Source organism: Hylobates moloch, unplaced genomic scaffold, assembly GCF_009828535.3.
Source record: "Hylobates moloch isolate HMO894 unplaced genomic scaffold, HMol_V3 SCAFFOLD_15, whole genome shotgun sequence".
NCBI classification, from domain to species: domain Eukaryota; kingdom Metazoa; phylum Chordata; class Mammalia; order Primates; family Hylobatidae; genus Hylobates; species Hylobates moloch.
In genome coordinates, this window is record NW_026652290.1 from 49,541,541 (window position 1) to 49,553,991 (window position 12,451).

The 12,451-nt window shown below is 46.1% G+C and overlaps 1 long non-coding RNA gene and 1 pseudogene across 1 annotated transcript; one reads left to right on the top strand and one right to left on the bottom strand.

The window, feature by feature from the left end:
- Positions 1 to 843: 843 nt before the first annotated feature.
- Positions 844 to 2,166, top strand: LOC116483425 (actin, cytoplasmic 2-like; annotated as a pseudogene).
- A 4,265-nt stretch (positions 2,167 to 6,431) lies between these two features.
- LOC116483426 (uncharacterized) lies at positions 6,432 to 8,671 on the bottom strand. The gene is made up of 3 exons (XR_004252271.2): positions 8,524 to 8,671; positions 7,077 to 7,157; positions 6,432 to 6,748 (listed from the first exon to the last, which is right to left on the bottom strand). It is a non-coding gene; the product is annotated as an uncharacterized LOC116483426 (long non-coding RNA).
- Positions 8,672 to 12,451: the final 3,780 nt, after the last annotated feature.

Here is a 12,451-nt window from a genome sequence, read left to right on the forward strand (position 1 = left end):
AGACTCTCCGAGTAGCTGGGACTACAGGCGCCCGCCACCACGCCCTGCTAATTTTCTTGTATTTTTTAGTAGAGATGGGGTTTCACCGTGCTCTCGATCTCCTGACCTCGTGATCCACCCGCCTTAGCCTCCCAAAGTGCTGGGATTACAAGCGTGAGCCACCGCGCCCGGCCTCCCATGCACAGTTTCTAAGTTCAGGTTTTAGGTAATTAGACAATCAACTCTGCACATAAGGCATCCAGTCAGTTGCGAGGTATGAGTTATTAGGCCATTAGGATTAATTTAATATTTCTTACCATAGCAATTTCTGTAAGCTTTTAAAAATTAACCTCTCTCCACCAATTAGAATTCATCTGCTATGCCTTTTGTGTTTTAGTCTACTACTAGGTGCCTATTAAATATCAAGTGTAGAAATTTCAGTCTAACAATCAACTATATATAGAGCCAGTCTATGGATTCAGACTTATTAAATGCTTTTTGCAATTAAAGTTCTCTGATTTCAGCCTTTGATGTTAGGAAAGGATACAGATAGGATTTTGTCTTTGTTCACTATCATTAAGTAATTCAGTTACTTAAAAAGATAGCCATCACATTTTCTTATTCACAGATATCTAATTTACCTAGTCATTTATTTTCTCTGGCCCCTTTGCAACTGCTCAGACTTAGGTCCACATAATATCACCTTCCACAAAGTGGGTACTAATTCAGGTTGGAACCCAGAAACTTAGGACTTACAAACCCAAAACTTCATATTTGTTTTGTGTTTTGTGTTTTTTGTTTTTTGTTTTTTTTTTTTGAGATGGAGTCTCGCTCTGTCGCCCAGGCTGGAGCGCAGTGGTGCAATCTTGGCTCACTGCAAGCTCCGCCTCCTGGATTCAAGCAATTCTTCTGCCTCAGCCTCCCGAGTAGCTGGGACTACAGGCAGGTGCCATCATGCCCGGCTAATTTTTCATATTTTTAGTAGAGACAGGGTTTTACCATGTTAGCCAGGATGGTCTCGATCTCCTGACCTCATGATCTGCCTGCCTTGGCCTCCCAAACAAAGTGCTGGGATTACAGGCGTGAGCCACTGTGCCTGGCCGATCTGACGGTTTTTAAAATGGGAGTTTCCCTGCACAAGCTCTCTCTCTCTTTGCCTGCTGCCATTCGTGTTAAGACGTGACTTGCCTCCCGCCATGACTGTGAGGCCTCCCCAGCCACCTGGAACTGTAAGTCCATTAGGCCTCTTTCTTTTGTAAATTGTCCAGTCTCAGGTATGTCTTTATCAGCAGTGTGAAAATGGACTAATACAGATGACATGGAGAAGATCTGGCACCACCCCTTCTGCAGTGAGCTGCACGTGGCCCCAGAGGAGCACCTAGTGCTGCTGACCAAGGCCCCCCTGAACCCCAAGGTCAACAGAGAGAAGATAACTCAGATCATGTTTGAGACCTTTAACACCTGGGCCATGTACGTGGCCATCCAGGCCATGCTGTCCCTCTACACCTCTGGGCACACCACTGGCATTGTCCTGGACTCTGGAGATGGGGTCACCCACATGGTGCCCATCTACAAGGGCTGTACCCTCCCCCATGGCATCCTGTGTCTGGACTTGGCTGGCCAGGACCTGACTACCCCATGAAAATCCTCACCAAGCTCGGCTACAGCTTGATCACCACGGCCGAGCGGGAGATCATGCATGACTAGGAGAAGCTGTGTTGCCCTTTGAGCAGGAGATGGCCACTGCCGCATCCTCCTCCTCCCTGTAAAAGAGCTATGAGGTGCCCCATGGCCAGGTCATCGCCATTGGCAACGAGCAGTTCCAGTGTCTGGAGGCACTGTTCCAGCCTTCCTTCCTGGGCATGGAATCTTGCAGCATCCACAAGACCACCTTCAACTCCATCATGAAGTGTGATGTGGACATCTGCAAAGACCTATATGCCAACACGTGCTGTCTGGCGGCACCACCATGTACCGGGGCATCCTGACAGGATGCAGAAGGAGATCACTGCCCTGGCGCCTAGCACCACGAAGATCAAGATCATTGTGCCCCGCCCCAAGCGCAGGTACTCGGTGTGGATCGGCAGTTCCATCCTGGCCTCACTGTCTACCTTCCAGCAGATGTGGATCAGCAAGCAGGAGTAAGATGAGTCAGGCCCCTCCATCATCCACCACAAACGCTTTTAAACGGACTGTGAGCCGATGAGTAGCATTTACTGCATGGGTTAATTCTGGAGTATAAATTTGCCCTCGGAGGCCGGGCATGGTGGCTCACGCCTGTAATCCCAGCACTTTGGGAGGCCGAGGTGGGCGGATCACAAGGTCAGGATATCAAGACCATCCTGGCTAGCACGGTGAAACCCCATCTCTACTAAAAATACAAAAAAATTAGCTGGGCGTGGTGGCAGGCACCTGTAGTCCCAGCTACTCGAGAGGCTGAGGCAGAAGAATGGCATGAACCTGAGGTGGAGCTTGCAGTGAGAGGAGATCGTGCCACTGCACTCCAGCCTGGGTGACAGAGCGAAACTCCCGTCTCAAAAGAAAAAAAAAAAAAATTTGCCCCTGGCAAATGCATACACCTCATACTAGCCTCACGAAACTGGAATAAGCCTTCGAAAAGAAATTTGTCCTTAAGGTTTGTATCCGGTATCAGCACTGGATTGTAAAACTTGTTGCTGATTTTGACCTTGTATTCAAGTTAACTGTTCTCTTTGGTATTTGTGTAATACCCTATACATGTCTTTGATTTCAACCCTTAGTACGTGTGGCTTGGTCACTTCGTGGCTGAGGTAAGAACTGGCTTGTGGAAGACAGGTCGGTGGTTTGGTGAGTCTGTGTGGCCAGCAGTCTCCGATCTGTGCAGTGTATTAATGTGTCGGGGCAGAGTGTTCTGCCGTAGAGCCTGGTAAGGGCTCTTGAACCAATTGTTTCTGTCTTGCCGATCTATCAGGTTGGAAAAGTCCAAGCCATAGGACCAAGTTTCCTTTCTTAACTGACGTTTTCATGCCAGAACGCCATGAGCTGCTACTTGTCTTGAGTTGGAAGCAGTTTGCATTTCCACCTGTAAATGTATTCATCCTTTTAATTTATGTAGTTTTCTTGTACTCAATTCTCGATTCTTTGAGATGACAACACGTTTTATTTTTTTACTGTTATGTGAGAACATCAGGCCCCAGCAACACGTCATTGTGTAAGGAAAAATAAAAGTACTGCTGTAAAAGAAACAAAAAAAATCGGCTGGGTGCGGTGGCTTAACGCCTGTGATCCCAGCACTTTGGGAGGCCAAGGTGGGTGGATTGCTTGAGGTCAGGAGTTTGAGCCTAGCCAGGCCAACATGGCGAAACCCTGTCTCTAGTAAAATGCAAAAGTTAGCTAGGCGTGGTGGTGGGTGCCTGTAATCCCAGCTACTAGGGAGGCTGAGGCAGGAGAATTGCTTGAACCCAGGAGGTGGAGTTTGCAGTGAGCCAGGATCACACCACTTCACTCCACCCTGGGCAACAGAGCGAGACTCCATCTCAAAAAAAAAAAAAAAAAAAAAAAAATTCAGGAGTCTCACTGAGGTAGTAGCTACAGTGAGCAGATACCACCCCTTAGGGGTTGGGGAACAAAGGGAAAAGATTGGGATGAATAGAATTTAAAATTCTGAAGGAGGGCGCAGTGGGAAGATGGGGGAGGCCTGCCTCCTGGGCCCCTGTATCTCTAAGGGGCTGTGCTGAGGCTGATTCTAGGAGCATGGGGGAAACTGCACACTGGAAGCAGACTTGCCTGGACCATACTGCTCAACAGAGGCAGATGCAGGGAGCCTGTCACTTTCTCCCCCGAGCTCTAATCCCCTTCCTGCTGGTTTGCAGAGGTCTAGCCCAAGAATCACAAAGCAGAACACAGAACAGGGGATTCAAAGCTGAAACGATCGTGACCAGCACTCCCCTCAAACACTGACTCAGGGTTTGCAGGTACTAGGACAAGGTTCTAAATAACATATCCCCTTTCAGTTCAAGGTTTCCAAGAAATGCAGTATTTTAATGAACCCACCTTGGGAAAAAAATTATAATAGCATCCACATCATTAGCAGCTCACAGTAGAGTTACTTTTCACTTAAATAGTCATGACCGACAAGTACTAGCAGTTCACAGACACATTCTAAGTGATTTTGATTTCAGATCCAGATAAATGAGAAGCTAATTGTTTTTTAAAAATAAAACAGGGTCTGTAATTCATTACACAGATAAAAGATCATTTCCCATTAAATATTTTGTTTCATAAGTGCAGTTATACGTAAACAAGTGAAAGGGATGCAACCCACAAATAGTCCTAATTCAAGTGCTAGAGAATTTGACAGTTTAGTTGATAGGTCAGCAAACTACAGGCTGCAGGTCAGACCTAGCCTGCTGCCTACTTTTTTTTTTTTTTGAGATGGAGTTTTGCTGTTGTCGCCCAGGCTGGAGTGCAATGGTATGATCTTGGCTCACCGCAACCTCCACCTCCCGGGTTCAAGCGATTCTCCTGCCTCAGCCTCCTGAGTAGCTGGGATTACAGGCGCCCGCCACCACACCCAGCTAATTTTTGTATTTTTAGTAGAGACTGGGTTTCACCATGTTGGTCAGGCTGGTCTCAAACTCTCGACCTCAGGTGATCCGCCTGCCTTGGCTTCCCAAAGTGCTGGGATTACAGGTATGAGCCACCGTGCCTGGCCACTGCCTACTTTTTATAAATAAAGTTTTACTACTAACATGGCCACAGTTACAATAGGCCATATGACCTCCAAAGCCTAAGTGTGGACTCTATTAGGGTAACTTTTTATGTGACTCATGAGTTTTTTTTTTTTTTATACAGTCTTGCTCTTGTCGTCCAGGCTGGATTGCAGTGGCATGATCTTGGCTCACTGCAACCTCCGCTTCTGGGGTTCAAGCGATTCTCCTGCCTCAGCCTCCTGAGTAGCTGAAATTATGGGTACCCACCACCATTCCCAGCTAATTTTTTGTATTTTTAGTAGAGATGGGGTTTCACCATGTTGCCCAGGCTGGTCTCAAACTACTGACCTCAGGTGATCACCTGCCTTGGCCTCCCAAAGTGCTGGGATTACAGGCATAAGCCACTGCGCCCAGCCGAGGTTTCTTTTTTAAATAATGAAAATGTGCCTCACCAGACAACTTGAAACATTTTAAGAATTGAATGTTTGGGCCAGGCACAGTGGCTCACGCCTGTAATCCCAGCACTTTGGGAGGCCGAGGCGGGCGGATCAGGAGGTCAGGAGATCGAGACCATCCTGGCTAACGCAGTGAAACCCCATCTCTACTAAAAATACAAAAAATTGGCCGGGCGAGGTGGTGGGCGCCTGTAGTCCCAGCTACTCGGGAGGCTGAGGCAGCAGAATGGCGTGAACCTGGGAGGCGGAGCTTGCAGTGAGCCAAGATTGCGCCACTGCACTCCAGCCTGGGCGACAGCGAGACTCTGTCTCAAAAAAAAAAAAAAAAAAAGAATTGAATGTTTGTAGTAAGAGAGAGATGTTTTTTAAGGACCAAATTTGATGTGTTTTAACCTGAGCACACTTTATTCTGCTCCACACCATTCCAGAGCTAAATGAGTAAATCCTAGTCCAAATTCCTGTGACAGGAGAGGCCCTGAACATAATCAAAATGCACCTATCAGTTTACCTGAAATGCTTTGACAAGAAAAAGTGGGAAAGCCTACCATTTGTCTCTTAAAAACTGTTAAGTTGAGAGGGGAAAAAAAGCCATTTTCAAGACTACAAAAGTGTAGCACCCACTAAAGGTTGGAAAGTGCTTTTGACACCACCTGGACAACACAGCAAAACCCCATCTCTCAAAAAAAAAAAAAAAAAAAAAAAAAAGCTGGCTGTGGTGGTGCTCGCCTGTAGTCCCAGCTACTTAGGAAGCTGAAATAGGAGAATCACCTGAGCCTGGGAAGTTTAGGTAAGCCATGATGGCACCATTGCACTGCAGCCTGGGTGACAGAGACCCTGTCTCTTTAAAAAAAAAAAAAAAAAAGTGAAGCACCAATGGCATTTCATAATCCACAACTCATACTCTCACTAATATGCATGTTAATTTTAATTTTAAAAATTAGCTTATGCCTCAGGGATGCTCTTACCCCCCTTTTTTTTTGTAAACAGAGACAGGGTCTCACTATGTTGGCCAAGGTGGTCTGAATTCCTGGCCTCAAGCAATCCTGCCTCGGCCTCCCAAAGTGCTAGGATATTACAGGTGTGAGCCACTGTGTCTGTCTCGCCTTTCTTTTCATTTTCTGAAGACACTGATTACAACTTTTAGATTTTTTTTTAGATACAAATTTGTCAATAAATAAAAATCTTTCAGATTCAAATCTTCCAAAAATTGCTAAAATCCAGCTATTTCTGTTCACAATGAATGTGCTTATTAAAAACTTCAGAGGAGAAAAAAGTGATACAGAAGACACATTAATATTCAAGCAACTTAAAACAAAAAGGTAGATTTAATGCAATAACAATAATCTGAGGATAAATAAATCCACGACAGACTTTAAAGTTTGCAAATCTGTTTCCTTTCTTTGCAGAGAGAATGGTTTTCTGAAAGCACACAGGACTGAAGATGTCAAAACAAAACTTAATTTCTTAGTCTCCAGGTGACACAGGCTTGGTCCTCTCTGCTGCCCTCCAAACACTTGTCACTGGCCAAGATGGTAGTTTCTCTTGTTTAGCTCAGGATGGATGTTAGTTTCAAGAATAACTGGATGGTTTGTTTCCTGAATCATCTTCTTGTGAGCCCATACTCTGTAAAGGTAAAGTGAAGTTATGTATTTATGTTTGCTTTTATCAAGGGTTCCCCGGCAGCCCAATAAGCACACCAGTTACCCTGTCCCTCCCAGAACAAAGCCCCCTGTGAACAAGGACAGGCAATTCCAGGAACCACTCTAAGCATCCCTAAGTGTACTTCCAGGCCATCATTTGAAAATGCTCTCAACTAGTATTTCTCCATGACCGTACTGGTAAGGTTTCCAAGAAATATTTAATAACCTGAAACTTAGTTCCCGTGCCTGATGTGACAACACCCCTCCTTCTCCACCCAGCCTACTTCTTATAATAAGGGAACCCTCATCACCTTTTGTACAAACTGAGGGTTCACTGTGATCTCCTGGTCCATGGCTTTCAGCCGCTCATCCAGCTCAATGCACTTCAGCATCTGCATGACAGGCACATTAGAAGGTGGTCAGCGGCAGGTTTAGGTCAGCTGCATCCTTTCTAACTTACACTGTTCACAAGGGTGCTACAGGTTCACAATCTCTTGATCTGAAACCCCTGGGGCCACATGGGTTTTGGAGCCAGAGTATTTTGGACTCAGAAAGCTAATACATCTATCCTATAATACCCAATATCCCACCCAGCAGGATCTAGGCAAACCTCATAATCAAACACATAGTATCTTTTGCAGTGAAACTGAGTATATTCACACTGAGATAAATGAAGACTAGACACCATTTCAGGTGACACTTTGCCATTAGTTACAAAAAAACATAGTTTTCTGAGATTTAATATTCAGTTCACTTCCCTGCTCAGAGGTAAGAAACACAGACCACCCACAAAACGCCCCCTTCAGCCCCCAGAATCAGGGGCAGCATGCCCTCAGGAGACACAGAGGTGGCTGCTGCAGCTGCAGCCAGGCTGTTGCCTAAAGGGGACTGTCAGGGAGGGCTTTGCTCTTCTCCTCCAGCCACCCCGACTCTGCTTCTCACACAGGGAGAGATGTTTCCTGACCTCCCAACCTGGAACTCCACAGACATTTCAGCAAAAACACAAGGCTCTATGTTGTAAGTGGCAGCTGGGAATAGATAAATTTATACTAGGCCCTTTAAGTGTTTTCACAGTTAAGGGAGGTTTTGATGAGCTAGCTGGGATATCTAACCCACCATTTATTTATAGCCACACAGTCTGAGAGAGTTTTGTTTTCTCTGAGACAGTCTTCCTCTGTTGCCCAGGCTGGAGTGCAGTGGCGTGATCTCAGCTTACTACAACATCTGCCTCCCAGGTTCTAAGAGATTTTCCTGCCTCAGCCTCCAGAGTAGCTGGGATTACAGGCGTGCACCACCACACACGGCTAATTTTTTATTTTATTTTTTTCAGTAGAGACGGGGTTTTCCATGTTGGGCAGGCTGGTCTTGAACTCCTGACCTCAGGTGATCCACCCCCCTCAGCCTCCCAAAGTGTGGGAGTTATAAGCATGAGCCACCACACCTAGCCTGGAAGAGTTTTAAGCAGCCCATTCTAGGTTTCTTTTGTTGTTGTTGTTGCTTTTTTTGAGACAGAGTCTTGCTCTGTCACCCAAGGTGGAGGGCAGTGGCACAATCTCGGCTCACTGTAACCCCTGTCTCCAGGGTTCAAGCAACTCTCCTTAAGCAGCCCATTTTGAAATTAACTTTCTAGTAACTAAGATGTTCACAGACTGGGAACTACCTGTACTTAAAACTAAAATTATCCTGGAACATAGGAGCAATTTTCAAATACATCTCAACCATCAATTAAAAAAATAAAAACCTGGCATTCATGTTTACCTCCTGATCAATGTTATGAAGCATGGCTGGGTTATTATATTTTTCAGGGTTATCATGGAAACTGACCATACCGTCCTTCTGGTTAATACTTGCAAAAATCTCACCATCTTCTATCTACAGAAAGAAAAAAAACAAATCAGGAAAGCAGTTTAGACCTGAATGCTATATGAATAGTCATCCAGTATAATCACAGAAAAGCACGGAAGGCAACATGGATATAAACAAACTTGTATATTTTTAAGCGCCATCTGTTTATCCAAGTATTTATTAAATACCTACTATTTGCTAGGCACCATTATAGATGCTAAGAGGTATAAAACTGATACGCACAAAATCCCTGCCCTTGCGTTTTTGTTATTGAGGTGAAGTCCACACAACATAATTAACCATTTTATTTTATTTATTTATTTACTTATTTGAGATGGAGTCTCACTGTCCCCCAGGCTGGAGTGCAGTGGTGCGTTCTTGGCTCACTGCAACCTCCGCCTTCAGGGTTCAAGCAATTCTCCTGCCTCAGCCTCCCAAGTAACTGGGATTACAGGTGCCCGCCACCACACCAGGCTAATTTTTTTGTTGGTTTTTTTTTTTTTTGAGACGGAGTCTCGCTGTATCACCCAGGCTGGAGTGCAGTGGCGAGATCTCAGCTCACTGCAAGCTCCGCCTCCTGGATTCACACCATTCTCCTGCCTCAGCCTCCCGAGTAGCTGGGACTACAGGCGCCCGCCACCACGCCCGCCTAATTTTTTGTATTTTTAGTAGAGATGGGGTTTCGCTGTGTTAGCCAGGATGGTCTCGATCTCCTGGCCTCGTGATCCGCCCGCCTCGGCCTCCCAAAGTGCTGGGATTACAGGCGTGAGCCACTGCACCCAGCCTGTTTTTTTTGAGATGGAGTTTCGCTCTTGTTGCCCAGGCTGGAGTGTAACGGCACAATCTTGGCTCACTGCAACCTCCACCTCCCGAGTTCAAGCAATTCTCCTGCTTCAGCCTCCCGAGTAGCTGGGATTACAGGCATGCGCCACCACGCCCGGCTAATTTTGTATTTTTAGTAGAGACAGGGTTTCTCCATGTTGGTCAGGCTGGTCTCCAACTCCCGACCTCAGGTGATCCACCCGCCTCGGCCTCCCAAAGTGCTGGGATTACAGGCGTGAGCCACCGCGTCCAGCCATTTTTTTGTATTTTTAATAAACACAGGGTTTCACCACGTTGGCCAGGCTGGTTTCAAACTCTTAACCTCAAATGATCCACCCACCTCGGCCTCCCAAAATGCTGGGATTACAGGCATAGGCCACCACGCCTGGCCTACCTTTTTAAAGTGAGCAATTAATTGGCATTTAATGCATTCTGCAATGTTGTGCCACCACCACATTGGTGCCACCACCAACTATGTGCCACCACCACATAGTTCTGGAGCATTTTCGTCACTCCAGAAAGAGGCCCTAGGCCCATTAGCAGTCCCTCCCCATTCCCTCCTTCTCCTCCCAGCCCCTGGAAACCACCAATCTGTTGTTGTCTCTTATAGATTTGCCTTTTCTGGATATATGAATGGAATCATATACTATGTAATCTTTTGTGGTCTGGCTTCCCTTAGCATGATGTGTTTGAGGTGTCCCTGCATTTTTCAACATCAACTGCACAGAAATATAACTTACATTGCCTTTTTTTTTTTTTTTTTTTTTTTTTGAGACAGGGTCTCGCTCTGTTGCCTAGGCTGGAGTGCAGTGGCTTGATCTCTGCTCACTGCAACCTCCACCTCCTGGGTTCAGGGAATTCTCCTGCCTCAGCCTCCTAAGTAGCTGGGACTAGAGGTGTGCACCACCATGCCCAGCTAATTTTTTTTATTTTTAGTAGAGACAATGTTTTGCCATGTTGGCCAGGCTGGGCCACTGTATTTTAAAAAGTAAAGCCTAACACATTTTCTTTTCATCCCAGTGGAAACTATCTTCTGATTCAAGAAAACTTTACTACCACTGGGGATTCCAAGATAGATTCAAGGTCTATATATTATTTCTTTGCATCAGTTACTGGGGAATTATTTGACTGATCCTCAAAGCCAAATCCTGCCCATGAAGTTAAAAAGTGAGATACCAATAAAAGTACAAAACAGGTATTTTATTCCTAACAAGATGTTCCACACGGTGATAATAACTTGTCCATTTGTTAGCAGTGAAACTGCTGGCCTACTCTCTCTAGCTTTGGAAGGGATAGATGCTATTTAGTGAAACAGCAACCAGCCCAATACATATTATACAAAATGCATAGTTCTCTATGTGATCACAGAGAACTGCCTCTTTAAGCAGATGGAATGTATCTAAGCAAAATTTGGACCTACCTTCACCATAGCAGCACTATTCATAATAAATAAACCAGAACTGGAAACAACCCCAATGTCCAACTATTTATTTATTTACATTATTTGAGACAAGAGTCTTGCACTGTTGCCCAGGCTGGAGTGCAGTGGCGTGATCTCGGCTCACTGCAAGCTCCACCTCCCAGGTTCATGCCATTCTCCTGCCTCAGCCTCCCGAGTAGCTGGGACTACAGGCACCCACCACCACGCCCGGCTAATTTTTTGTACTTTTAGTAGAGACGGGGTTTCACTGTGTTAGCCAGGATGGCTTCAATCTCCTGACCTCATGATCTGCCTGCCTCAGCCTCCCAAAGTGCTGGAATGACAGGTGTGAGCCACCATATCCGGCCTATTTATTTTTTTGGAGACGGAGTTTCACTCGTCACCCAAGCTGGAGTGCAATGGTGTGATCTCCAGTCACCGCAACCTCCGCCTCCTGGGTTCGAGCGATTCTCCAGTCTCAGCCTCCCAAGTAGCTGGGATTACAGGCACCCGCCATCACGCCTAGCTAATTTTTTTTGTATTTTTAGTAGAGACGGGGTTTCACCATGTTGGCCAGGCTGCTCTTGAACTCCTGACCTCAGGTGAGCCGCCTGCCTCAGCCTCCCAAAGTGCTGGGATTACAGGCACCACGCCCAGCCTGTCCAACTAATTAAAATGAAAAGGTGTATCAAACACTGGAACGTTGTAGCCCTGAAAACGAATGAACTATGGCTACATACAGCATCACGCATGACTCTCACAATGCTAAGCCAAAAAACCAGATTCCCAGAAAGAATGTGCTGTGTGTTTCCTTCTACATCAAGCTCAGAAACAAACAGAACTAAAATAGGATGTTAGAAGTCAGGATGGGAGGCTGGGCACGGTGGCTCACGCCTGTAATCCCAGCACTTTGGGAGGCCAAGGTCAGGAGATCAAGACCATCCTGGCTAACACGGTGAAACCCCATCTCTACTAAAAATACAAAAAATTAGCCGGGAGTAGTGGCGGGTGCCTGTAGTCCCAGCTATTCGGGAGGCTGAGGCAGGCTGAGGCAGGAGAATGGCGTGAACCCGGGAGGTGGAGCTTGCAGTGAGCCGAGATCGCACCACTGCAATCCAAGCCTGGGCAACAGAGCCAGACTCCGTCTCAAAAAAAAAAAGAAGTCAGGATGGGAACAACCTTTCTAGAGAGGAACAGGGCTGGAAGCAGGCCCAAGGGATATTTTCCAGGTGCTGGTCGTAATCTGTTCCTTCTTCTAGGTGTTAGGATTTTTGTGAAAATGTGTTTAGCCATACATTTTAGTGTACTTTTCCAATGTTTACTTTAAAAAAAAAAAAAAAAAAAACCCTGGTCTCACAGACCTTTCATTCCAGAAGGGTTTCTCAAGCCTGGCAGTCCTGACATTTGGGGACAGATAATGCTTTGGTGTGTGGGCTGTCCTGGGTACTGTAGAACATTTAGCAGCATCCCTGGCCTGTACCCATTAGATGCCAGTAGCACCCCCATCTGTGAAAACCAAAACTGCTTCCAGACGTTGCCTAATGTCTCCTGGCAGACAAAATCACCCTCAGAGGAGAACCACTGCTCCGGAGCCTGTCA